At 43.4% G+C, this 25,289-nt stretch overlaps 1 long non-coding RNA gene across 3 annotated transcripts; it reads left to right on the forward strand.

Annotated features, from left to right (window-relative positions):
* The first annotated feature begins 1,951 nt into the window (after positions 1-1,951).
* On the forward strand, positions 1,952-24,174 carry LOC118252806 (uncharacterized). 3 transcript variants are annotated; one of them, XR_004780254.1, is made up of 5 exons: positions 1,952-2,118; positions 7,078-7,190; positions 7,809-7,917; positions 23,020-23,057; positions 23,553-24,174. It is a non-coding gene; the product is annotated as an uncharacterized LOC118252806 (long non-coding RNA). The 3 variants fall into 3 exon arrangements; XR_004780255.1 differs by lacking the exons at positions 23,020-23,057; positions 23,553-24,174 and adding an exon at positions 19,490-19,584; XR_004780256.1 differs by lacking the exons at positions 23,020-23,057; positions 23,553-24,174 and adding an exon at positions 16,901-17,037.
* The last annotated feature ends 1,115 nt before the right edge of the window (positions 24,175-25,289 follow it).

Here is a 25,289-nt window from a genome sequence, read left to right on the forward strand (position 1 = left end):
TTTGGCTCAGAAGATTTTAATTTCTATGCCTAGCATCTATTTCTTTGGTTGCTGTTCACAAAAATCAAGACTTTATGTGCAAAACTGGAAAACGGGAACATCTAGGTTAAATATTGCAGATTTTTCTGCTGGCCTCAGCAGAGCAGCTTCTTTAGATGAACAGAACAGCACTTACTTCAAAAAACACCTCTATTCCAACTTCAGTGTTGGCTTCCCTGTCGAGTTAATTAATCTCTGAGGACTGGAGATTAAGCGAATTTGGAAAGTGAGCAGAATTTGGTTCTTGGAGAGTTGCATACATTTGCCATTTGTGGTTAGGAATAGAACCCAGAGACTGTTTATTCCATGGTAGGAAAAACAGTTTTTACTTTTCTTAAACACAGCTAGCTAGTTTATGACTCCTGGCAGGAGTACAGCAAGTTTGAGCAACTAGTTTGTTTGTTCCAGATAATTTATAGAGGGTGGTATTCATTTTCCTTTTCCCTTAAAGGGGTTCTGTCATGTAATTTAGGCCCCCAATGAGACATTGCTTAGACCTGATAGAAATCAGGCATACTGTGTTCTCCAAAATCCAAATAGCCAGACAAGGGTGTGCTAAATCCATCATGCTGCTGACAAGATATGAAATGCAACAGCTACTGCTACGTCCTGTAATTCTTCAGTTCTCCAGGGCGAGAGGCCCTTTTCCAGACAGCAGAGAGGAGAGGGGAGCAAGTTCATTAGCAAGTCTCCTTCCCAGGAATGGGCTGACGTCATTAAAGACACTTCTGACGAGCTCAGAGAAAAGTAAGGCAATAGCCATCCCAGTGCCTTGAGCAAGCAAGGAAAAGAAGGATGAAACCATACTAAAATGGCCATTCAAGACCAAAAGCAAACAAGAGCAGCTATGGAGATCTGCTCCTGGTTTAGTCACACCGTGAGTCCACCACATGCTTTTAAGGAACTCTCTTCTCATTTGACTTCTTTGAAGCAAGGGGCATAAGCATCAGGTTTGCAGTTTACGAAAGCTCCCGCTGGCTGCTGGTGTTTCCCGTCTCAGCTGAACTGATGAGAAGATGGAGGCATCTGGGTCCCAAAAGGCTTTGTAGTGCTTCCCTTTCTGTCCCTTCTGCTCCTGTCCCTGCCACATTCCAGCTGACTTCAAACTGGGCCAAGATCAGTCGCCAGCTCCTTCCCTGCTCACCTCACTCCCCCAGGATTATTTCTTTTACAGGAATACTCCAAAGGCTTGGGTCTAGAGTTTCGGATAGGGTTAGGAGGCATTTCTGCATCCAGTCACTAGCAAAGCCTGTTTCTCCTCTGCTCTGTATGGCAGCATGGGCAGAAAGGGCTGAAAGCAAATGGCCTTATTCATCTGCGGGTAACCTCTCAAAGAGGCCTTGCTGACACTTAGACCCCGGGGTGTTTTACAAAACCTGGCAATATCAGACGATGTTTAAGATAAACAATCCAGTGTACTATTTTATCCAACCTTTTTCTAATTTTGGTAGATTATCTTTCATGTGGCTGTGGAATGTGGAGACTGCTATGGAAATTGGGGACTGGCTCTTGTGAGGCAGCGCTCACTCCCAGTGCACAGCAATGGGAGATAAATACATAGAGTATTAGATTAAAATCAGTATGAAGGCAATTGACTGGATTTTTAAATTACTGCATTTTACTACTACATGTGAAAGGAATCCATCAGTGTTTGCCCAAACCACACTCTTACAATAGATGTTATCTCATGCTGACACCTGGAGTAACCATGTATTTCTGGTTTTAAAACCTAAGCCCACCTGAATCTTGCAAAAGGGCTTTGCCGAGTGTTAGGTCAGCCTGAGGTCCCAAAGGCAAGCAGAACTACTCAGAGGAAGGGCCCTTGCATAAAATCATATCCTGGTTTTGCACTCTTCCCTGATTCACACATTAAACACAGACTGTCACATCCTGACTTGCCTGCTATGATCACACACAAGTATGGGTTTTAATGCCAGTAAGTATATATTTAAAGCTTGCATTGGAACTTTATTTCTGCACTTCACATGGGAAACAAAAAAAGCCATAAAGGGAATAAAGACCTTCATAAGGTTTGATGAAGCTTCACAGAAGCCACAAAAGAACAAGCATTGCACAAAGGTAAGTAAGGGTACGGGAAAGAGGGATCTCCCAGCAGAGATTTTTTTTTTTTTTTCACAGAGGAATTTGCTTTGGCTCCCTTTGTGAGAGCCAGGATTAGTTGAACTCCTTGTCAAGCTCCTGGACCCATTTATTTTCCTGAGCATTTAGGGAGAGGCTGCTTTGAAAGCTAAAGAGATAATTGCTGGATGAAAGGGACTGCTAGTTTGAAGGAGCCCATTTGATGAGTGTATCTTTTTATTGAGGATTTATTTTGTTCTCTGATAGTGCATGTGCTTTAAGTGCTGTACAAAGTACCCACAGCAATGGAGAGGCATTCAAAACAATTACATTTGAATTAATTAATATAATGAATGACTGATAGGAAGATCAAATCGTTATCGTTATCTTTTAGTGATAAATGGAGGGTGGAGGGGAAGCAAAGAAGTGCTGGCATAGCTGGCTCCAGCCTAACACATGTTTATTTAAGTGACTCTATACAAACATAACCCTGCATGTAAGTTAAATCAGCAGCATGTCAGTCGGCACTTCTGGTTACAGACTATTTCAGAGTCATTCATCATTCAGCGCTATAAAAGCCATTTACCCTCAGCCCACCACCCAATCAAACCAAATAGAAAATGGAGCAGGAAAGAAGCACTAATAATTGTCCTTAGTTTCCTTTTAACTTTTACTGCAACAACTCAATACATCCTGTGTGGTGGGGTGGTGGAGAGGTTTTGCTGAACTAAACAGAGCTGCCTTCACCAGGCCATTAAAAGCGGGAAAGGAAGGGGAAAAAGAGAGAAATAAACAAAAAATAAGAGCAGAAAGTTAACCCTTGCTCTACTTTTTTTTCCTTTTTTTTTTTTTTTCTCTCAGAGACAAGATTTACAAATTGCCTTTATCTTTCCCACCCATTAATGTGATTCCTAATTATTTTGCACCAGCTATGAAGGCAATGCAAGTTCTCAGCACGCTGAGCAAGCTCTGATGCAAGTCTTGATGGCCAGGAGCTGCTCTGCTGCCCCTAAATTCAATGGAAACCTTCCAGGGCTGGGCTGCCAGGCAAGGTAGTGCTATCAGGGCTTGATGAAAGAGGCCCTCGTCTTCACAGGTGTCACCCTCCAAGCGATTCCTTTGTATTGTATGTTTGCCTGTGACTTTCTCCAGGTAAATAACTTGAGTCCCAAATGCCTCAGGACATCAATGGTCAGGAAGTGCAGCAAACTGCAGAACATGAGGCTTTAGAAATTGCAGTTCCAAGGGGAAAAAGTAATGACAGGAAGATCTTTTCAGTCCTGAGTGGTCCCTCCTCTAATTTGATAACTAACTCCTGCTAGTTTCTTCCCATTTCTGCTGATATATGGCTTGATCCTCCAAACCTTTACTCTTGCGAGCAATCCCATTAAGATAAAGAGATCTCTCCCACGTGACTGAGTGGGCAGGTATCTGAATAAAATGATCAGCAAAATCAATCAGTTCTCCCTTGTATCCCTGGTGAAAGTCCCTTCACTGTAAATGCACTAGCATGCAAAAAAATGGGAGCATCATTGGGTAATAATGTGTAAAATGGCCATATCCAGTTGCTTTTTGGTGGTTTAGCTCTGGCATTTTTCTAGTTCTGTCTGTGCTCTGCCTGATTCGAATCTTTCCCTCATGTTTATTGCAAGTTAACTATTTCTTAATGGACCCCTTCATTTATGAATAAGACTCAACAGCGATTACAGCCCCAGTGGAGACCAGTACACTACCCATCTGCTCCGTCCCTCGCTCTTGGTGTTGGCATTCTGCACAAGTTCCAGCCCCTCTCATCGTAACAAGCCAGGATCAATTTTCCAGTGGCAGCTTGGAAATAATAGTACAAAATGTATATTAATACAGAAATATATTGTGAAACTGTCCTTAAACAAACAAATGAGCCACTTTAAAATATTACTGCTATAAATGACCATGACAGTAGCACAGCACATATAATAAAAAATAACTACTGAAGAGAAGCTGCTGAATTACTATAGTAATAAACCAGATGTGATTATTATCATTTAACACAGTCATTGAATACCATGAATCCCTGAAGCCATTAAAATATTTATGATTAAACATTTGCTATTCCTTATAACAGAACATATAGCCTGGTGCTAAAAAACTGTTAAAGTATTATTTTGGCTAATGCATGCTAGTGCCATGATAAAGGTCAGCTACCGCTGTCTAAGCTTCCTAGAAAGAGCACCTAACAGCTTTCCCTTTTTATTTTATTTGTAACTATTATAAAGTTAGGTACCTCTACAGCGTATTATTAGGTTTAACAGGGAGATATGAATGTACATCCACACTTTCCTACATGCATCTATATAAAGGAACAAACACAAATATCCGATTTTATTCATGGAGGAATGGATGATTTCCGTCTTCCAGGAATTGTAACAAAATATTTAAAGTTTTTTGGAAAATATGCTTGTGACCAAGCTATGAGCATATGTAAAACCGAAGTCTAATTACCTCCAGGAATTTTAGCATGCAGGTACTGTATTACCCACTGAACACGTTTTATCTTGTGGGCACTGATTTTTTTTTGCTACTGTTGGAAGTGCTTCCCTGCCTGCCTCTACATGGTCTGCAGAAGCCTGGTTTTCCTGTAGAGCAGCCTCAGCTGCAGTGACCTGCAGGTGAGAGGTGCCCCTTATTAGTGCAAAGCGTGAGTGGAAACAGGAGGCCTCTCACGGGAAATGCTCCCTGGCCAACTACAGTAGGTAAGGTATGTTCTCATAGTGCTACTTCTCATTCTGGGTTCCACAGGTAATCTGGGGGCAAAGCACAGGTGCTGCTGCTTCCTTGTAAAAGGGAAAGTATGAGAAGCGCGTCATGCCCTGCTTTTACATAAAAGCTCAGCATGAAAGTGCTTACCTGGGGAGTGGGAAATAATGCACTCAATTCTTTCCTCTGCCTGAGACCATTCAAGTCATGTCCTAAGCACCACGTCCAACCTTTCCTTGAACACCCCCAGGGACAGTGACACCACCACCTCCCTGGGCAACCCATTCCAATGCCTGACTGCTCTTTCTGAGAAGAAATTTCTCCTAATTTCCAACCTAAACCAGGGAAGTTCATCTAATTTCTGAGTCTGGCTATGTCAGGGCAGAGTAGAGAGGCATATCTTTGCATGAAATTGAAACAGAGGTGGCACTGATGGGTTTGGAGAAGGTGGAAGCTGTGAAAAGGTTTGCAGCCTTGCAAAGCTGGATTCAAGCATCTTGCTTTCACTATTGAACGGCTTTAGATGGCCAAGTCCCCTCTCCCTGGGAATACATGCAGGGTGGGGCCAATTGCATGCACACACAGCTGGGGATTGAATGCTGGATGCCACATTAACACTTTAAACTTTTCTGAAGGTGTAGGGAACATTTGCAGTTCCTTCACATGTAACCCAGGCTCTGTGTGGTAGATTGGGGGTGTAGGATGTGGCCATCAGCCAGGAGTGCCATTGCTTGCCTAGCTGAACAAAGCACGGAGCAGGAGATGGAGGTCTGAGCAGCACAAAAGAGCTCTGACCCCTCCAGGCTCTATGTTTTCGAACCAATAAGCCATCTAAATATTTCAAGCCCATGTATAGCCATTACATTACCTAAACCTTATACCCTTACTGGTATGCTCACACTGAGTTGGCCTGGCTGGTGTGCTCTAAGATGCTCAGTTCCCAGCTGGTGGCCTGGCTGTCTCCAGTCCCTCCCCATCCCCTACTCCATCACCCACTGGGGCATCTCAGTGACTGCCACTCCTCTCCTCTGGGTTGGTGAGTTTCATGCCCAGAAGCCCTTCCTCTAAATGACCTGACTCTGATTTCAAAAGCCGTTTGGTCATGTCTGCTGGAGGCAGGGAGGCAGTCCTCACACAGCCTGCAAATTCTTTTTTTTTTTCTTTATTCTGTGCTAAAGCAAGATTTAATAAAGCAATAGTGGTGTATTGTGCCTGTCCTGGTGTCAGGAACCCCAGCAATTAGACCCCCAGCAATTAGCTCCAGATGACCAGGATGGACTCCAAAGGCCGCTCGTGGTCTACAAAGACGACTATCTGAAAAGCATTCATCTAAACTTGGGTGCTTTCTGTTTATTATGCCTGCTGATAGGCTACTTCATCCCCCAAGAAACCCCATGTGTCTTCCTCCTGTGTCCTCCCATCATTACCATCACCAGATGCTTCCTGGTGTGAGTGGAAGCAGGTGCATTATAACAAATTAGACAGCACTGCATCCAAAAATAATTACTCTTAACCTAGGACTACTCTGACAAGGCTGGTTTTCCATTCTCAGCCATCTGAAATAAAGATAACTTTTATTTGCTTGTAGGGTATTAGAGTTTTCTTAGATGGTTTTGCTATACCTATGGATTATTTTCTCAGAGCTTAAAATGTCAGACAACGTAAAACCTCACTAGTGTTTACCAGTTTCCTGCTGTCTGGATTCACCAAAATCTAGAAGTTTATGAGAGATTTTAGCTGTGTCTGAAATGGAAGATAAGGGTATCACAGCAATTGATCCGGCACCCATCTGTTTAGAGCCAGAGAGGTGAAACTCCTCATTCTCCCTCTCCTGAAATTTGAGGAAGGTTGGAGTGACTTCAGACTCACTTTGATGAAAAAAAGGAACTGAGAAATCTGTTAGCATGAGTGAGGTCTTCATGAATTAAGAGCAGCTCACAATATGATGTAAGTTTTCTGTAAGATTTCCCTTAATCTGATTTATTAGTTCTCTAAGCTATGTGAAAAGTAAAGAGAAAGTATATTTGATAAAGATATTAACTAAGTTACCAGAGTTTTCACTGTTCCAAAGCATATGTAGACTCCTGCATTTGCGACTCGTAAGGTATGGTTGTGCTGTGCTGTCCCGACAGGCTCCATGTATTGAATGGAGACATTTGTTACAGAGCAAAAACAACTGGAAAGATTTCCTCTGGCTTTTTTTTTTTTTTTTTTTATCTATAGGTAAAATCTTCAAGAAGAATGGCTGACTAGTCTTGCAAGAAGGCAGTTAGCTGGGACACATCTTGACTGGACTCCTCCACACAAGAACTGACACCCATACAAAATACCAAAAGGTGAGCATCAGTGGAAACACTACTCCCTGTATTTTGCAGAGTATCTGCTCACAGCTTAATTTGGACCAGTGATACTGCAATTTATCCAGATATGTTTTGTGTGTATCATAGAGATTCCTGTAGTGCCAGTGCTCAGAAACCAGCAAATGTCTCTGACCATCCATCTAGAACCAAAAGCCTGATAACCTCCCTGTATGGCTCTTAGGAGCAGAAGAGGACTCAGGACAGCAATTAGTATGATACAGCAAGGAGAACCAGTCAGAAAAATGTTGTTAGAACTGCATCCTGTCTGGGAAAAGAGTTCAGTTATGATCCAAGTCACTGCAACAGTACTGCTTTCCATACTCCCTCCCTTCTCTCCTTCCCCACCCGTCAAAGAATCATAGAATCATTTAGGTTGGAAAAGACCTCTAAGATCATCAAGCATTGAATTTTTTCCTTTTTTTTTTCTTTCTGAATTATTATGTTTTTATAGTATGTTGTGTTTCATAATATGATCATGAGACTAAAACTAAATATTTTATGGAGAGTTTTTTTTTTTTTTCCTGTCTCAAACAGAATGAAAGCAAAGTTAACATATACAAAAGTTGTGAAATGGGATTTCTGTTCTCCATATAGATGAACGGTAACTGTGATCACAGACGATAAATTTTAGAACAAAAATGCTGTGGATATATTGAAGCAGATTTCCCACTAATGTCACCACAAATCATTGGCATAAATAAAGGTAAGTTGATTAACATCACTTGGGTATTTCCCGTAGCTGAAGTTTTGCTCTATTTATCTTTTTCTACTATAGTTTCATCAGCAGAAAAAAATCAAAGTAATAATACAAAAAATAATAAAATAAAATAAAATAAAATAAAATAAAATAAAATAAAATAAAAATTAGTATAGCCAGCCACTTACCACTGAATGCTTTATTTTCTCCATAATATTTTCAGAGTGTTTTGGGGAGTAATTTCAAACAGTCAAGTCAGAGTCCACAGAGAATTGATTTTTGTGACCTCACATATTGTAACAGAAAATTATAACAGGAAATAAACCATTAAGTGATAAACAAGGAAACATGGATACAATTACTTTCAGGACATAATTTTATTCACTCTAGTTTTGAAAATGAAGAGATAGTACTGACTGGAACACCTCAATTCTGAATGCAAACTGTACAATCTATTATATTAAACAAAGTCAAAAGCAATGTGAAAGATCTTGAATCTATTCAAGGCATGCACCTCATTACAGACTTAGCAAATTAAAACACAAATAGGATTAGAAAAGAATAATGTAACAATCTCCCACTACGGTCCCTGGAGCATTAAGTCATAAATTGGGTTTGCATTAAATTGTGCCTGCAGTATTGAATTCAGAGAAAGAGCTATAGGCTGAAGATAAACCTTGCTAGGCTAGCCAACTTTGGTATGGCTGTGTGTTTCCATAAACACACAACGAATTTGTTGGAATCTAAAAAGGCACATTCAACAACATGTACTTCATATCTTAATTAGAAAATACAGATATGGTATAGCAATCTCTGGCTGCAAGAAGTATAAACCCAGCCAAAAGCTGCAGACATTTGAAATTGTCACTCCACCTGAAGATGTTGTTTAAATATGGTAGTTCAGCACGGTCACCTACTGTGTTAAACCATGCAAGTTTTCAGGTTTGCACAAATCTCTAGTGTGCTACGAGCTTCCTTTAAATGGAGAAAACAATCTTACCCCAAAAGAGCACAGAGAAGCTGAGTTTCCAATACAAATGTATTCTGTTGTTATGGGAACTAAAATGGTGAGCAATGTGAAAAGGATCCTTCGCTAACAAAGACCAGCTTGATGATATTACAGAAGTAGCTATGCAAGAAGAAAATATATCTGCAAGAAATAAATAGAGCCTTTCCTAAGTCTCCTGAAAAGTATTGACTCTAAAAAGAGCTAAAATCAACCTTTCTGTGACAAATTACTGACTAATACTTTGAATTAATTTAGTTAATTTTTCTCTAATAAAAGCTTTATCCTTCAAAGATATTTTATTACTGTCATCATCCTCATAACTGTCATTTAGGGGATAGCTAACAGCAGCTGCTGCGGTTAAGGTGCTTGTCATTTCACTCTGCAAAGGAGACTTCATATGGTATTACAAGAGTTTTTTGCACCTTCTTTTTTTAGGGGTTCTCACATCTCCATTTGTCTGTAGCAGACTTTTCAAAATTTGGTGGAGAGAAAGCCCTCAGGCTAGAAAAAAAAAGCCCTGTCTTTTCTTTGACAATGCATCTTTTCTCAACTTTTGTCACTATGAACTGCTAACATCTGCCAGTTCCCTCCACTAGTTTGTCCTTTGCAAAACCATACTAGCAGCATGCTAAAACAATAATACAGCTCATCAATATTTTAAGTCCAGCCTTACAGCCACTGCCAAAAGAGCACGGGCTACCCTGGGAACACTTGGATTTTAATAAAGCGGCTGGGGAGAGAAGTGAAGTTCGTACGGCGACAGGGGCATGCTAACACCAGGAATTTGTGCAAATTGATGGGGCTGCAGATCCTATATCTAAGCAGTGGGATCCAGGGACATTCACATCTAAATTTGTATCAAGGCATCGACTGAATGGATTGTTGTACTGAGAGCAGGCTGTTCTTGCTCTTTTCTTTGCAAAGATTTGCTAGTGTGGGGAGATGCAGTGGGGCATCGCTGCGGGATGGCAGCACACCCTGGGCTGGGGGACCCACCACACCTGGGACTCGTTCCTGGTCGTGTATGTATGATGAGGAGGCAGACAGTGAAGAGGCTGAGCCTGTTTTCCTAGTCACAGGATGCAAGGGAGCTCATGCGTAGGTGGCCAGCTCCATGCTGGTCCAGTCTGGGGATGCTCCAGTTCTCAGGCAGCGGCAGTGATGTCAAGTCCCAGGGAAGAGGATGGTGAAGAACGGAACATCTTGGGTCTATAGGGGTACCTCTAGGTCGAGGCTGCTAGGATTTCTTCCCCAAACCCAGGTCCTGGGGCACACATAGGGTTTGCAGAGTTTTCCAGCCCCTCATTTTAGGTGCATTGAGTTTTTACCCTGTGCTGGGGGTCGAAGGGTCCATTCTCTTTCCTCTGTTTGCTGGTGGAGAATTTGCAGGCTAAATAAGGCTGTCTCCTCCTCTTGGCTGGCAGCTCCCTTCTGGAGCAACCTTTTAACATTTTTCTTGATTTTCTTAAACAGCAAACATTAGACACATTAAGAACAGCAACAACAAAATCATTAAGCACTATAACATTCTCCAAGGAGCCAGACGTATCCTTTAATCAGGTTATGGAAAATTCATTCCTCTTCCAGCCATTTATCTTCTTTGTTTATGCACATTCCAAGTGACCCACTTCTCAGCATCAAAAATAATAACAAAGAAATAACCAAAGATTCTTCATTATTTATGGACTTATGTACCATTTATTTTGCTTTATTGGAAACCAAATAATCAAGTTCATTCATTCCAATTAAACATAGCAAGCGCTAACCGTCTGTCATTTCTATCAGTGAGTCTTGTTCTCTCACTTCAGACTCACTGCTTGACCTCAGTGGGGAAAGGATTGATACCGTGCTTACTTCTATAATGATTGATTGTTTACATTAAAAGGGAGATGAATAGACTGAAATTAGGGGTACACTGTTCTTATCTCCCTAATATAGCCTGTGCTTTCTGTCTCCCATAGAGGTGTGGGGGCTCTAAGTCCAACTCTACAATTTTATGAAGTAATATTGAAGATTGCATCAGGTCAAATTTTTCCCCACATTTGCATGATTTATAACAAGTGCAATGTAGCTATTGACATGCAATGAGCTCTGCATAGATCTCAGGCACAGATCTCTAATGAAAAGTCTATGCATAAAACAATAAACATGACTCATAGGTTTATAATAGAAATCATGGCTTATTAAAAGCAACAAGGCCTTGGTCTCAATGTGGGCCTAAAAATGCTGAATTAGTCAGATAAGTGTGACTGGAATCATCGACCAAAGAAGTCTTTGTTACACAAGTTGATGTTACTCATAGTTTGGGAGCTAAACCAAAACTCCCCCAAAAGGGCAACTTCAGAAGACATAGTCTCACCATTTTATTGAAATTTCAGATCAGGTGATTTTTTTTTTGTCCTTGACAAAACTGTTCATAATGAAACTCCCTTGATGAGGGAACTACAGGAGGGTGAAATAGCAGTAGGCACTGCAAAAAGTGCTGCAGAAACTTAATGATACCAAGCAAAGTTGTTCATTAGTTTACGCAAGGATACTTCTCATTTTAAAGAGACTACATTGTGTTTCAACTCACAATTAGTTGCTCAAAATTGAGATAGATTAGGAGTTACAATGCAAGTCATAATGGAAATAACACAGCACTGAAAAAAATCATTACCAGCATGGGGAAAAAAAAAAAAAAAAAAACACAATTAAAACTGTTCATTTAGTCTGAAAAATATATTTTGTTACATTCAGTGCAATTTTTTTTTTCTCTGTTAAAACACATCTGAAAATGAGATTCAACTCTTAGTTAGCTTTATCATTGCAAGGCTGGCTAAATAGGAAGTATCTCTCAGAAGCTGTTAAGAGGATACCTTATGGTGCTTAGAGAAGATGGAAGAAAAGGTCAAAGGAGAATGTCATGGGGAGAAAAGTAATAGAACAAAGCTCCCAGAAATAGAGAAAAATAAGTAGGGGAAACATAGGAAAGATCATCTTTGTCATCATGCATGGTGTAACTCTGCTGAACTGCTGCTAGTAGGCTTTAATGCCATGTCAGTGGTATTAACGTTGCGTATGATTTTCCTTTATGCTTTCTGACACATCCTCACAAACGTGCATTTCTACAAACCTACCATGGAAGATGGCAAGGTATTTGCCCACAGGGACCGGGCTGGCAGGAACCCAATCAGTCTCTTTTCTGCACTAGGAATTTGTCATTTCAGGATCCAAAGAATGTTTTCAGTGGGTATATTTTCTATTTTTATTCCCTGAGTTATTATGGGATATGAATGTCAATAATAGATAAGCACATCGCAAACAGACTCAGCAAGTTCTGCCTTTTCTGCCCCTGGAGAGCCACCACTCAAGTGATATCTCAGCGGTGGGGTGACAGTTCTCCCTGGAGGGGGCAAGAGACAAATCCCTTCCACTCCACAAGCCCCCTGGCCTGCACCATCTGATGAATTTATGGTCTCCAATACAGTTAGGTGTGTATAATTCAATGTATTGCTGAAGACCAGTTACTGTATTTTATAGCTGACATTACGAGGGATATTTTTTCTATGAAATAAAATAATATTTGTTTCCTGAATGGGAAATGCTCTGTCTGTAGCTATCAGCAGCCAACAGTTGCTGCTGGCTAGAGCCACAGCAGGAAAAAGAGGTGGGTTTTACTTCAGTGATATTGGAAGCATAATTTGTCATTCGCAGTGCTTTTTTCAGAATTGGAGGTCCCATTTGAAAGTCACTACAGGATGGCTGCTTTATTGTACTGTATTAAGCAATTACTTTAAAAATAAGTGTCACAGAAGATATCCTGATAGGTTGAGCACTACGACTAAATCCAGAAAGGATGGAGAGCAATTCTTTGCTCAACAGATATTGACAGGACGAGGGGGAATAAACTAAACAAGGGAGTTTTAAACTAAAAGAGGGCAGATTTAGATGAGATGTTAGGAGGAAATTTTTCACTCAGAGGGTGGTGAGGCACTGGAACAGGTTGCTCAGAGAGGCTGTGGATGCCCCATCCCTGGAGGTGTTCAAGGCCAGGTTAGACGAGGCCCTGGGCAACCTGATCTAGTGGGTGGCATCCCTGCCCATGGCAGGGGGGGTTGGACCTAGATGGTCTTTGAGGTCTCTTCCAACTCAAGCCATTCTACGGTTCTATGATTCTGTATGTGACCATCTGTGTAGGTGGGTGTGTGTGTGAGTCTGTCCATCACTTTGTGGCCCTAGAGCTATCTACATACCATCAGAGTCTGATTCTGTAATTTCTGAGCACTTCACAGAACTTCATGAGTCCACTCACAAAACATGCATTTGAGGTTAAAAAAAATATATATATATATATATATATGTATATGAGTTGTGGGGGGTTTTTGTTTTCATTTGCTTTTGGCCCTATTTCAGATCTTGGGAAAGCATTGATGAGTGATTACATGCCTTGGTCCCTGGAAGAGAGAGCTGCTCTAAGGCATGGAAGGCAAAAATGTCATTCTGAAGTGTACTTGGTGTCAATGCAGAGCTGCAGGTCCATATCAGAACGTATATGACCCAAATCAACACCAGAGATATCTGCCCCAAGGGGTCTCCACTGGGTTTGTCTGTGGCCACAAGAGGAACTAACCTTCGCAGACAGATTACAAAACAGTTCCTCATGCCCTTAAAAACTTTGCTTAGAAACTCAGTTTTTAACAGGTTCACAGTTGTTTGTTTGTTTAATATTTTTTCCATAGATAGGGTATATTTTAAGCATGTAGTGGTCCAGTTAGCATTGCACATCAGCTCAGATATTATCTCTTGCAAGGAAAATCACACAAAGTACTGTCCAATCATATAGATGCTTCATATTTTTAGTGCTTCAAGCACTAAAGTCAACTATTCTTTAGTGTTTTGTTGTTGCTTTTAAGCTCCAGTAAAGGCCGCCTAGGGTGAAGGAACATGTTTATTTTCTGTTTGTGCAGAAGGAGCATTTTTTTTTCTGCCCCCATGAGACAGGATATAAGAAATGATTCTGTTCCGTGGTTTACATTTTTGGTAGGAAATAGATAGTATAGAGGAGTTCAAAGAAGAACTTTTAGCTGTCAATAAACAGGAAGAAACATCCAAAGGCTGCCCTGGTAGAAAGCTGGGATAATACTACTGCTTCTGCACCAACACTGAAAATGCCTGCGAATGACCAGAAAATTGGTAAGGTGGCTTGTGGGATGAGAAGACCTTACCTGTGCTTTGCACGAACAAGCCTGTGAGCCTGTGTCAGACCTGTTGGCTCCTTTGGCAGGCACTGGGCAGGCAAGGAGCAGCCCTTTGGAGGATCCAGCTTTTGGTTTGAAGGCACCAGAGGATATTCAGAGCATGGTGTGACCAGACCACGCAAGGGACAAGGTCCACTGGCTCCAGAGAGGTGTGGGATGCAGCCAGGACTGGGACCGCATTTACCAGCTCACTGTGCCTGCAGGCTTGCCTCCGGGCATCCCAAGTAGGCCTGTGTGTCTACAAGCAGGGAAGACAGATTGATTTAGGAAACAGCCTGCTTTTCGGAGAGAGCTTTAGCGCTTGGGCAGTCCATCAGCTTCCCCACAAGCTCCTGTATCTCTTGCTGCTCACAACTCATTTCTCCCACGCGTTCACAGTAATGAAGATGGGATGGTCTACAACTTTATGACAGTTCCATTTATTTCTACTATTTTCACATAAACCCAAGCAATGAGCAGCAGTTGCTTCCTCTGTGGCTTGATAAATGTCAGTATTAATTAAAATTGTTCGGAGCGGGGTCGGGTTCTTTCCTCTCCCTGCACCAGGCTGGCAGGGAGGAGAAGCCTGACGGGCAGGCGCAGCTGCTGAGCTGTTGACTGGAAATGTCGTCACGGGGAAGGAGGCACGGGAGCAATACTGGCCTCTGACAACGGGGATTGGAAATAGTGGAAGCATTTTGTCACCTGCACAACATGGGGGAGGATGCCTGGATGTGGGTCTTGAACTTAATCCTTTGCTCCCCCCGTCTGGGAAGTCTGCAAAGGCAGCTGTTCAGCCCATATGGAGGGGATGGTGCTCCCCTACCACCACTATCTAATGATGCTTTCCTGACTGACGCTCCAGAGAGAGCCCTTGATTTGGGAGGGAAGGTCAACGCAACTCAATGCCTTGTAAGATGCAGGAGGAAAAAAACAGGGGGATATGTCAGGAGGCTCCCCCCGTTGCCGGACCCCCTCTGTATTTCTGTGCACTCCCTTCTGACACCAGCACCGCTTTGACATCTGTAAACCCAACATCTTCTACCTGCCCCAGGGGGGCTCATGCAGCAGCAGAAGTTATGCTTCAGTGGTCAGAGATGTGCCTTTTTCCCACTGTGTCATGTCTGAACAGAGCCAAGGCGACACTTGGATGGTTGCAGTGCTGGCACACCCGTTTCTGTCACTGGTACAAGCTCAAAGGAGGCCATTACTACACGCTACAGCTAGTTTCATACAAGATAATGAGATAATTTTCTTTCTCCTTCTCAAACTTTGCCAACAACAAAGGAAAGAAATTCACATGGGCACGTGAGAATTAAATGCATACATTCTCCTGACTTGGACCAAGACCTGTGCTACACTGTCACATGGGGAACATCTGAGCAGCCTCCCCAGGGTGATTTTCTTATGGAGAAAACAGTTTGGCTTGAAGAGCAGGACCAGTCCCTTCTTTGCAAAACATTTTCAAGACAAAAGGTGAATGGTGAATTCTGTGATTCTGAGCTAGAATCACAGAATGATTTGGGTTGGAAGGGACCTCAAAGACCATCTAGGTCCAACCCTCCCTGCCATGGGCAGGGATGCCACCCACTAGATCAGGTTGCCCAGGGCCTCGTCTAACCTGGCCTTGAACACCTCCAGGGATGGGGCATTCACAGCTTCTCTGGGCAGCCTGTGCCAGTGCCTCACCACCCTCTGAGTGAAGAATTTCTTCTTTATATCCAACCTAAATTTACGTTTTTCAGTTTAAAATTGTTAGCCCAAGTTTTGCATTGTTCTCTCAGAAACTGAAGTGGAAAGAGAGAGGGCACTAGGAGAGACAATACCCTCTACAGATCACAGGATGGATCTTGAGGAATAAAGAGCTGAAATTTTAGGAAGTGCATCTTTTTTTCTTTTTTTTTTTTTTAAACTGTGTTTTTATTAGCCACACATGGAAATCCAGGCTGGATTTTAAGAAGCACATTATGAGAAAAGGAAATAAGGAAATAGACTTCCCCTCGGTGTCTGTAAAAATCTCATCTATGAACACAGGTGCAGAATAGTGATTAAGCAAATATCACTGTTGTAAGTTATGACCCAGTTTCATTTCTGTATTGGTCTCACTGGTCCAGCCCCTTGTTCCACACCTAGCACCAGGGACCCCCTGTTTGTCAGGTATTTTAGTCCTAATCCCCTGCTTTAGTGAGCAGCAAACACTTTTCCCTGGCTTGCCTTTATTTGCCAGTGTCTGGACTAAGCAAAGTGCAGCTTTTCTAGAAAGACACTGGTTTCTAAAGCCTCTTTTCTAAGAAAAAATCCATGAATCTAAGTGTGGTAGTCTAAAAAATTCCTAAGTAGGATCTAGTGCATTTTACCAGCATAAAAAACAACCATCAAAACACTCCTATCTGTTCTCCCAATCTAAGCTTACACTTGGTTAGGGTTTCTGTCTGTATGCCGAAAGGAAACCTGGTTTCTGTAAATTTCTTTTTAATAAAAATGTGTTACCTATGATAAATATATATTGCCTGGGTCAAATGAATCTGATTGTGAGAACATATTGAGCAAAAGTATTGGTAGGATTTAATTTCATCTCTTTTAAACACACACACACACACACACACACACACAAACTGTAGCTATTGAATGCTGGTTTGAATTAAATTCTATTTGTTTTAATAAAAGTGTAGTGGCCTGAGTGTACATATATTTGTTTTAGTGGCAGTGCATTGGATCCAATAAAACTATATTGCCTTCACTGCTTATGTCTCCTTTTCAGAGAAAATGGATTGAACGGAAAAATGAACAAGGCATGAATCAGCCAGTCAGAGGTCTCTGGCATCTGAATACACTGGTTAAAGAAAAAAAGAAAAAAAGAAAAAAAGAAAAAAGAGAAAAAGAAAAAAAGATAAAAAGATAAAAAGAAAAAAAGAAAATAAAAGAAAAAAACAAACAAAAAAAAACAACTTTATTACAAAACGTTGCTTTTAAATGTAAATATGTTTTAATGTCAAGGCTGCACATGAGGGGTTTAATTGCCTCTATAAAAGGGAGCAGGTTTCAGAACCAGGCTTGGCTGCAGAGGGTCGGTGCATCTGCTTGCAGCTGCAGAAGTGGAAATCTAAGCTGGCTACAGCCCTCAGTTCTGCGGGCGTAAATCAGGCTTGTTCTCAATAAAGGCAGTCAGCTGATCTCCAGATACCTGCGATAATGCAGATCGGGTGTCAGCAGCCCCAGCACGGGGGCACCTCTGCCCCAAAGCATAGGCTCATGCCATACCCATGTAAATCATGTCTGCACCGGGTGCTGGATGCTGGCACTGGCATTCCTGGGGGAGCTCTGGCTGCCACTAAGCTTTTCTACACATTATTTTGGGATCAGTCATTTCTGCCACCTGGAGACACTCAGCTGCTTGGTTCTGCACCAGATCTCCCCGACACCCACCCTTTCTGTGCAGCAGTGTTACCTGCACACCTTCCTGTGGGCAGGAGAGCCACCCAGACCAGCAGAGGGGCTGGTGTGGAGTTTCTTCTACATGGGACTCAGAACCCAACACCCATGTTGGATGCATGCATTTGTTTGCAAAATCTTTTTCATCGCCATGTCAAAGCCTTTAAAAATGTCACCAAGTGCCCTTTCTAAATACTCTAAATTGGATTAAAGATGGAAAGTGTATTCCTATCCCTTCCCAACCTTCTCCAGGGCCACCATCACAGCCAGGGCAACAGGAGCAAAGCTCCATGCAAGGCCACTGAGGTTAGAAAGGACAGCAAGCACAGTAAGCACCAGCTGGGTATTTGTTAATGGGGGAAATGGTTGCTGCTGGCTGGCCTGGCTTCTCACATACCCTACGTGGCTGTAACCTGACAACCCAACTGGAGTATCGCTTTGTCTGATGCCTTGTGGCCTTCTAGGAGACTGGACTCCAGTTGTGTGGAGCCAAACCTGCATTTTACTCCTTTGTGAGAAAACACGATCTGCACCAACTCGTTTACAGTTTGTGCTGAACTGGGAGCCCCCAGGGCTGTGGGAGACAATCAACACGAGGAGAATTTGACTGCAGCAGGAGTGAAGCAGTGAGAGAGGAGATGGCTGCAGGCTTCTCCAGCCCTGACTCCTCAGAAAACTGTGAATAAAGAAATAATTCACACAAAAGCAAACCAGCTGCTAGTGAAGCAATTTTTAGGTAACAATCTAGCTGAGGAGGAGGGTTGAGTACTGCAGGGAGTATCGCCTTCAGACCACCCATGACCTTGTGGAAGTGGAGTAGAAGCTCTAGGCATTGTATCAGCTCATAAACTCCAGAAACAAGCTGTCTCTGGAACCAAGGATAGCCAAACTGGTTTCCTGATAGCTATAAGGTCTTCACCACCACGCACATGATGGTGGTGAAGGTGTCCGACATCATGAAGCACCTTAGAGATTGCTACGGAAGATCTGAGGGTGCCAGTAATTAAGAAGGCAGCAGACCCCATGGTGATGTCCTGTGAGATGCTCCCTGCACGGGGTCATGCAGAGATGCAGGTTCTTTGTGAGGATCTGAGACAGAAGTACAGGAAAGAGAAGCCTGGAATTTCTTAACGTCTTGGGAAATTCTACTCTGGGGGAGCCTACCTTGAAAACACAGGCTCTACCAAAACCAAAACAGGATCAAGTAGTTGGTACTCTTTATGAAAAGGGATAAAGGAGAATTTTTAACTACAGCCTGGCATAAATCTATGTGCAGAAAAGTACACAGTCTGAGATAACACCACATCCAGAGGTGACAACATAAATTCTGTATCAGAAAGGGATTAGATAAATTAAGGGAGGACAAGTCCTGGCAGGGCCATTAAATTCTATGGTCCAGTTCCTCCCAGCTGCTGGAGCTGGAGGTGTGAGCGGGGGATTTGCCAGAGGCATCATGTCACGTGGCAGAGATGAGTCTTCACGGCCTCCTTCTTGATTCACGACCCTGCAGCAAACAGCGTGATGGAGGTGGTGATGGAGTGGTCTTCAAGCCGCCTGTCCGCCGCAAGGTCACCCACGGGGCCCATGTCCCCCACAGCCCACCTCTGCCCCTTCTCTGGGGGTGGGAACGGGGCAGCCACCCAAGCTGTTATCCCCTGCCCAGGCATGTGGGAGATGCCTTGTTTGAGTCCTAAATACGTTTTACTTAAGCCCCACTGATGGTGTACTGAAGTGCTGTAATCTTCGCTAGGTCTCTCTTTACCTTGCTGTAATTACCATAATAAGTGGTCTTAACTGGCTCTTTTATAAGTAGCAGCAACATAAAAACATCTCAGCATGTTTTCCTTTAATGAGCTACAACTTCGGCGTAATCTTCCTGATGTTTTCTTGGGGTCTCTGTTTTTTCTGCCTGATACAGCATCATTCCCACCTCATCCCCCGCACCATGCTGCTGGCCATGGGACATGATAATGGTGATGCGGAGCAGTGCCAGCACCCAGCAACATTTCTGGGAAGCCCTGCAGAACAAGGTGACTCCACCATGGGTTTCATGACCAGCTGAACTCGCGGAGAGGCCGTTCACTGGCGTGGGCTCTGGGGTCACACCACCAGCTGCTGCGGATGTTGAGGGGAATACATTACAAGCACCACACCGCCTGCCCATGTAAGGCCACCGCGGGGAAAGGCGATTACAATAGGGGCTCATACCCAAATGCTGAGGCAGAAGTTCAGTGACAGGGCTGGTAACTGATACAAGTGACTGCAGACGAGACCCTGGCATGGGGATCTGAGGGACAGCTGCAAAGGGCTGGAAGCACTCATGCGTGACCCACCCACTCCCACCCAGCCACCAGCAGGGTGCTGAGGAGCAGCTCTGTCCCTGGCCACCCCAGGTGCGGGCACAGCACCCAGCCCAAAAAAGCTTCAGTTGATTACACCACCGTAGCATCGCGTTGGCAGGCTCACAGTTTGACTGCTTACGGCAGATGGACAAACACTTGCCGGTTATCTGGTGCTGAGCGAGAGGCAGATTTATTTCCAGAGCTTGCTACTCTCATTTCTCCAAATGAAGCTGCAAGGCAGTACATCTGCAGTTTTGTTTTTTCTTTCTTTCCAAACATGGCTATGTTGCAGCGGGGTCCATCACTGAAAGTGATGAGGTTTTTGGCTTGTCTTTGCGGGGAAGGCAGGAGGAAAGGAGGGAGGCAGGAGCTGATGTTTTGCACAGACAAGCATGCACTGGATTTCCAAATCTCAGCCATAGCCTGTGTGAGCTGAAAGCTGGCTCACCGGTAAAAAGATGCAGAGCTGTAAAGCAGGGTGAAAAGCGCTGAATCTCTGTGTTTGGGTGATGCTAACATGCACTCTGTAAATAAAGGAAAGCATGAATTGCCACCTTGGTGCTGGGCAAGGGTCCACCCATCTCCATTCCCACCCCTGCTCCTTGGGGGAATGGAGAGAAACCCCTGAGAAGACAGCCATGCTGCTCCCTTAACTTAAAAATCAGAAAGCAATGCATGTGTTGCAGAAGAAGCTGTGCTGGCCACAAAAGCAGCATTGCATGTTTTCTGACAGCATTTCTGCAGCAAGACATCAGTGTACAACCTTTACAGAAGGAGCTGAAAGAAGGCTCACTCAGGCTCCTTCATCTCTCAGAAAGATCCTTGGGGTAGGAAATTTGGAAAAGATGTACAATTTGCAAAGGTCCATGAAAGGCACAGATGCTACCAGTAAGGGCTGTCTCCTTTTAAAAAAATGCACAACATTTTATACTTTTCCAAGTTTTGTTGTTGTTGGTTGGTTGGTTGTTTTTAAGGGCTGGGCAATAGTTATTGAAAACTGGTCCTGAATGCAGCCACCGACTTTTATCTCCTTGATCTTTAAATCTGGCCATGGAGGGTTACTGGTACCTTCTAGTGGGACCATATTATCAGCAGAAAGAAGACAACAAAACGGTACAAATTTTCTAAATGGTTTTCTCTGCTCGTTTTTGAGGGTATCCAGCTTAGAATAACAAAAGTTTGGAGCAGGTGGAAATACCAATTTTTTGTTACTTTTCCTGAAAAATAAAACACAAGGAAAACACAAGGGGAGTGGAAAAAAATCAGGAGCAATGCTTATTGGAAGAAAATCTGTTTATGCATGATTTGAAATCAGAGCAGAGTTTCACTTCATTCTGTCTTATGTTTTTGTGTTTCATATTTCATGCTTTGTATAGCACTTGTTCAGTGTATTCCTTGAGGCTCTAACAGGTTGTCCCAAAATTTTGTGGACTTGCTGAGCATACGCTGTCACAGAGCATGTCAAAGTGATAGGATCAACGAATTCAACACTTTTTATGAAAATCAAAATGTTTTAGTATTTTAAAGACCTAAGCTCTCCTCCTGAGATCATAACATGAAATGCTAAGTTATCAATTTGGAGTGTCTCAACAGCTTTGAAGAAAATAAAACAATTTTGCATGGAATTTCCTTTCCCATAGCTTAAAGAAACACAAGTGGAAGAAATCCATTCTCCTCCTGAAGTCAGGAGAAATAAAAAATTAACAGTGCTATTTTCTCCCCGAAATTCCCTTTTCAGCCAATTCTGATTTTAGTCAGTTTCAAGGGCATTTAGTCGGTTTCAAGTCCTGCACTGTGTCAGTTTGTGCTTTGCCTTTGTCACATTCTGACCGGGACTGGTGACACTGAAGATGTTTTAAGGACCTGGTAAAACTATCGCAACTGCTGGGGCCAGCTGAGACCCTTGCCCCACTCTGTGAGGGTTTCCACTGGGCCTTGGCAGCTGGGCATCAGCTGGGCTGGCCAAGCCCTAATTGGGCTTCAGGCGCCGTGGCTGCAAGGGAGAGGGCAGGGAGATGCTCCGGGGCTCCCCCAGCTCCCCGCTCCTCTCGTTTGGGGATGCTTTGCCCCTTGCACCCAGGACACGGCATCAGTGCCTGGCACACCTCAGGGGTTTCCAAGCTCCTTTGTAAATCTAACACTAAACTGCACAATGGAGGGGTCCCTTAAAAATCCTGAGAGAGAGGCTCTGAAGCAGTTATCTGATTTCTAGGCTTGGTGCTAATTAAAAGGTGATTATGGGGACACACACACAGACGCGCTAAAGGATCAGGCTGTCAGCGCAGCGCTAAATTTCCATTCCTGTCACTGCCCTCACCCTGTCCCCATGCTTGATGCCCCACAAGAGGCAATGACACAGCTCACTTTCCTCCCAGCCTGCCCCCAGACTGGGAAGCACTTCAGCAAGCGGGCAGTGCTGCTGCTTGATGGCATCCTCAGTCCTGCTTTATAGACCTATCTGCAAATTAACTTTTTTTTTTTTGCTAGGTCCCTGTGCTGTTTGGATTCTAGATGGAGTCGCAAGGAGGAGGACCTGGTGTGATGCTCTTTCCTCAGCAGCTCCTTGCCTGCTGCAATTGCTGGGGTGCGCAGGCCTGCCCTATAAATGAGTCCTCTAACTCGCTCACCCATATTCACAGCATGGGCAGAGCTTTACTTGTCCCAAAAACTGTCAGGGCAGCAGCAGGTTGTGGCATTCCCACTTCAGGGATTTCTCAAAGGGACAGCCTTTGAGAGCTGTCTGTTCTCACTCTGATGCTCATTTGCTTCTTTCTATTTATTCTCGTGGTTCCTCCAAGGAAGCCAGCATTTCCACAGTCCATTTTTTAGCAAAACTGCTCTCATGCATTTTTCAGCAGCACTTCTCAAGCATGGCGTGTCACTCCTGAATTATCTACAAGGCCTCGGTTCCTTCCTGTCTCTCCTCAGCTTTTAGCATGAAAGTTTGCTCTGCCAGTGGTACATAAAAGGGGCAATTGGGATAGCTGAAATTTATTTTAAGCAACAACTCTACCTTACACTTTTTTTTTCTTTTTTTTTTTTTCCCTCTGGGTCTCTGCTTTCTTTCTGCTGGATGTATTGCTGGTCCCTGTGCTTTTCTGAACAGCAGCTGTGCCTTTTTACACACGCAGAGAAGGACTTCAGGTAATTCGGCCCCACCTCCCAGCTCTCCCTCCCAGCTCAGGTCTCCTCCAGAAAGGGCTGCCAAGGGCTGAGAAACCACCCCGGTTCAAACCCAGACCCAAAACACACTGCCCCCCATACACCTGCACAACAAGCAAGGAAACAAAGTGAAAATGAAAATGATAAGTAAGCTGCCCAAGTTTTGCCTGATTTTTACCGGGTTATACAGTAAAACTGTTATAAAGATGCTACCTGAGGTGGTCATCCCTTGACCACCACTCTTTAGGTAAAGCCTCACTGTAACTGAGGAGCACCACTCTGAAATCTCATCCTCTGCTCAGATTTTCATGATTCGACACTTAAGGCTGTCTTTTTATAACTACGTAATGAAGAAAGAGCCGTAAGCAGCAGTGTGAATGGCAGCAAATATTCATGGAGAGCTGGTGCCCTGCCTAAGACATGGCTGTCTGATGCTGACTTGTCCTTGATCTATTTTTTCTCATCTTTCACTTCCAGGGGCTGCGGCAGGGACTACATTAAGTGGAGCTGTGCTGCTGGCAGTTTGGAAAAGGCTTCCCTTTGCCCAGGCTTCCCATCTCTTGTCTGTTTGCTCTCCGCAGACATGTGAGGGATGGAGTCTGGCTTGCATGAGTGCCTGTAGAAAACCCATTTGAAGTTTGCACGCTTGAATACTGCCATATAGCAGAAGTGCTGGGCTGAGATGACAAAGCTCTACCAGAGTCTCAAGCTTCAACCTGCCTAATGAGGGACAAAATCTTTCATCCACCACTGCTGCCACCATTTCCCTTCATTGTGTGCTCTGCAATTAGTACATTTAAAAGGGACACTGCTGAACACAGCACGGTCCCAGTTCCTCAGGACATTTTCCTGGAGCACAGGCACCCGGGCAGTTGGATGAGGGTCTGACTGTGCCATTGGCAGACCAGCCTGTGGCTGCAGGTGCTGCTATTTCAAGTGAAGGTAATAAAAAGAAGATTGCATTTCAGCCCTGCTGATACACAGATCACAGTACAACCACTTTTCCAGGTCTGAAGCTTTGAGCAAACATCCTCCAATGGAATAAAGCCTATCAAAAGCAGCCCAAAGTGCTTTTCCCGATGACAAAATTTGCGCTGTTGCAGATGGAGGAAAAACCCAATCCTGTGTGATGTCGCTTGTGATGAACTCAGCCCTTTTCTGAACAGACAGGTTGAAATACTTGTAACAGACCCTTCACAGTCCATCTAGCCTGTTAGGACAGGAGAAAGATAATAAATTGGACAACCAAATTTGAATTACAAATAAATTAGAGGAAGCCACAATCAAGGTACTGACATCCAGTAAACGAAAAAAAAAAAAAAAAAAAAAAAGAAGAAAGCTTTTGTGTGGGTAAATTATCTACTAAGAATTATTTACTCAGCTCTGCAAGCTCTCCGAACAGGGCAGACAGAAGTGGGTACTTTGTTTGCTGGTTCAGGCTTCTGGTCCTGAGAATCAATCTCTGACCATTAAGAAAACACGGCTGCCTTTTCAAGTGTAATTTATTCAATAAGATGCTTTTTTTTTCTAGGATGCTGCAGAGATTCTTGATTTTCATTTGTCTTTGTCTGGAGATGTGAAATAAGTTTGCCATATTGTCCATTTCATGCTAATTTCTCAATATATTCATATATTCATTTTGGACATGGGATTTGTGAAGGACTCTACTGACTCTCACATGCTGCTGTTAAAAATGGAGATAAACCTGCTGAAGCTAATTTGACTCTGTTTCTGTACAGCATGCAATATTAAAACTAATTGCACATGAGAGCAGCTGTTTTGGTTTGGGGTTTTTTGTTTGTTTGTTTGTTTTTTGTTTTGTTTTTGTAGTTTGTTTTTTTTTGAGTGTTTTACAACATTTTTGAAGAGAAGTGGTGCTGGGGGTGGAGAGTGGGGAGCCCTGGCTCCTGCTCCGTGATGTGCTGCCTGCACCAGGTACCATCAGGCCACTGATCTGCTCAAGGTGCTGGAAGAGGTTTGGGGTCATTGAGACCTTGTACCTCTTAGGGGCTCATTTCAGATGTGCAGGTAAAGTGTAGGTGCCCCCAAAGCTTGGGGTTCCCTCCACCCAGCCCCTTCCTGAAAGCAGGTGTGATCTTTCAAGGCAAGTCCTTCACACCAGGAGGTGTTGGTGGGGGTGTGAGGCAGGGCACGCAGACCATGACAGGAGTTACACCACCAGAAAGGTGCTCCCTGGGACACAGGTGCGGGCAG

The sequence above is a fragment of the Cygnus atratus genome, chromosome 2 (assembly GCF_013377495.2).
Source record: "Cygnus atratus isolate AKBS03 ecotype Queensland, Australia chromosome 2, CAtr_DNAZoo_HiC_assembly, whole genome shotgun sequence".
Taxonomy (NCBI): domain Eukaryota; kingdom Metazoa; phylum Chordata; class Aves; order Anseriformes; family Anatidae; genus Cygnus; species Cygnus atratus.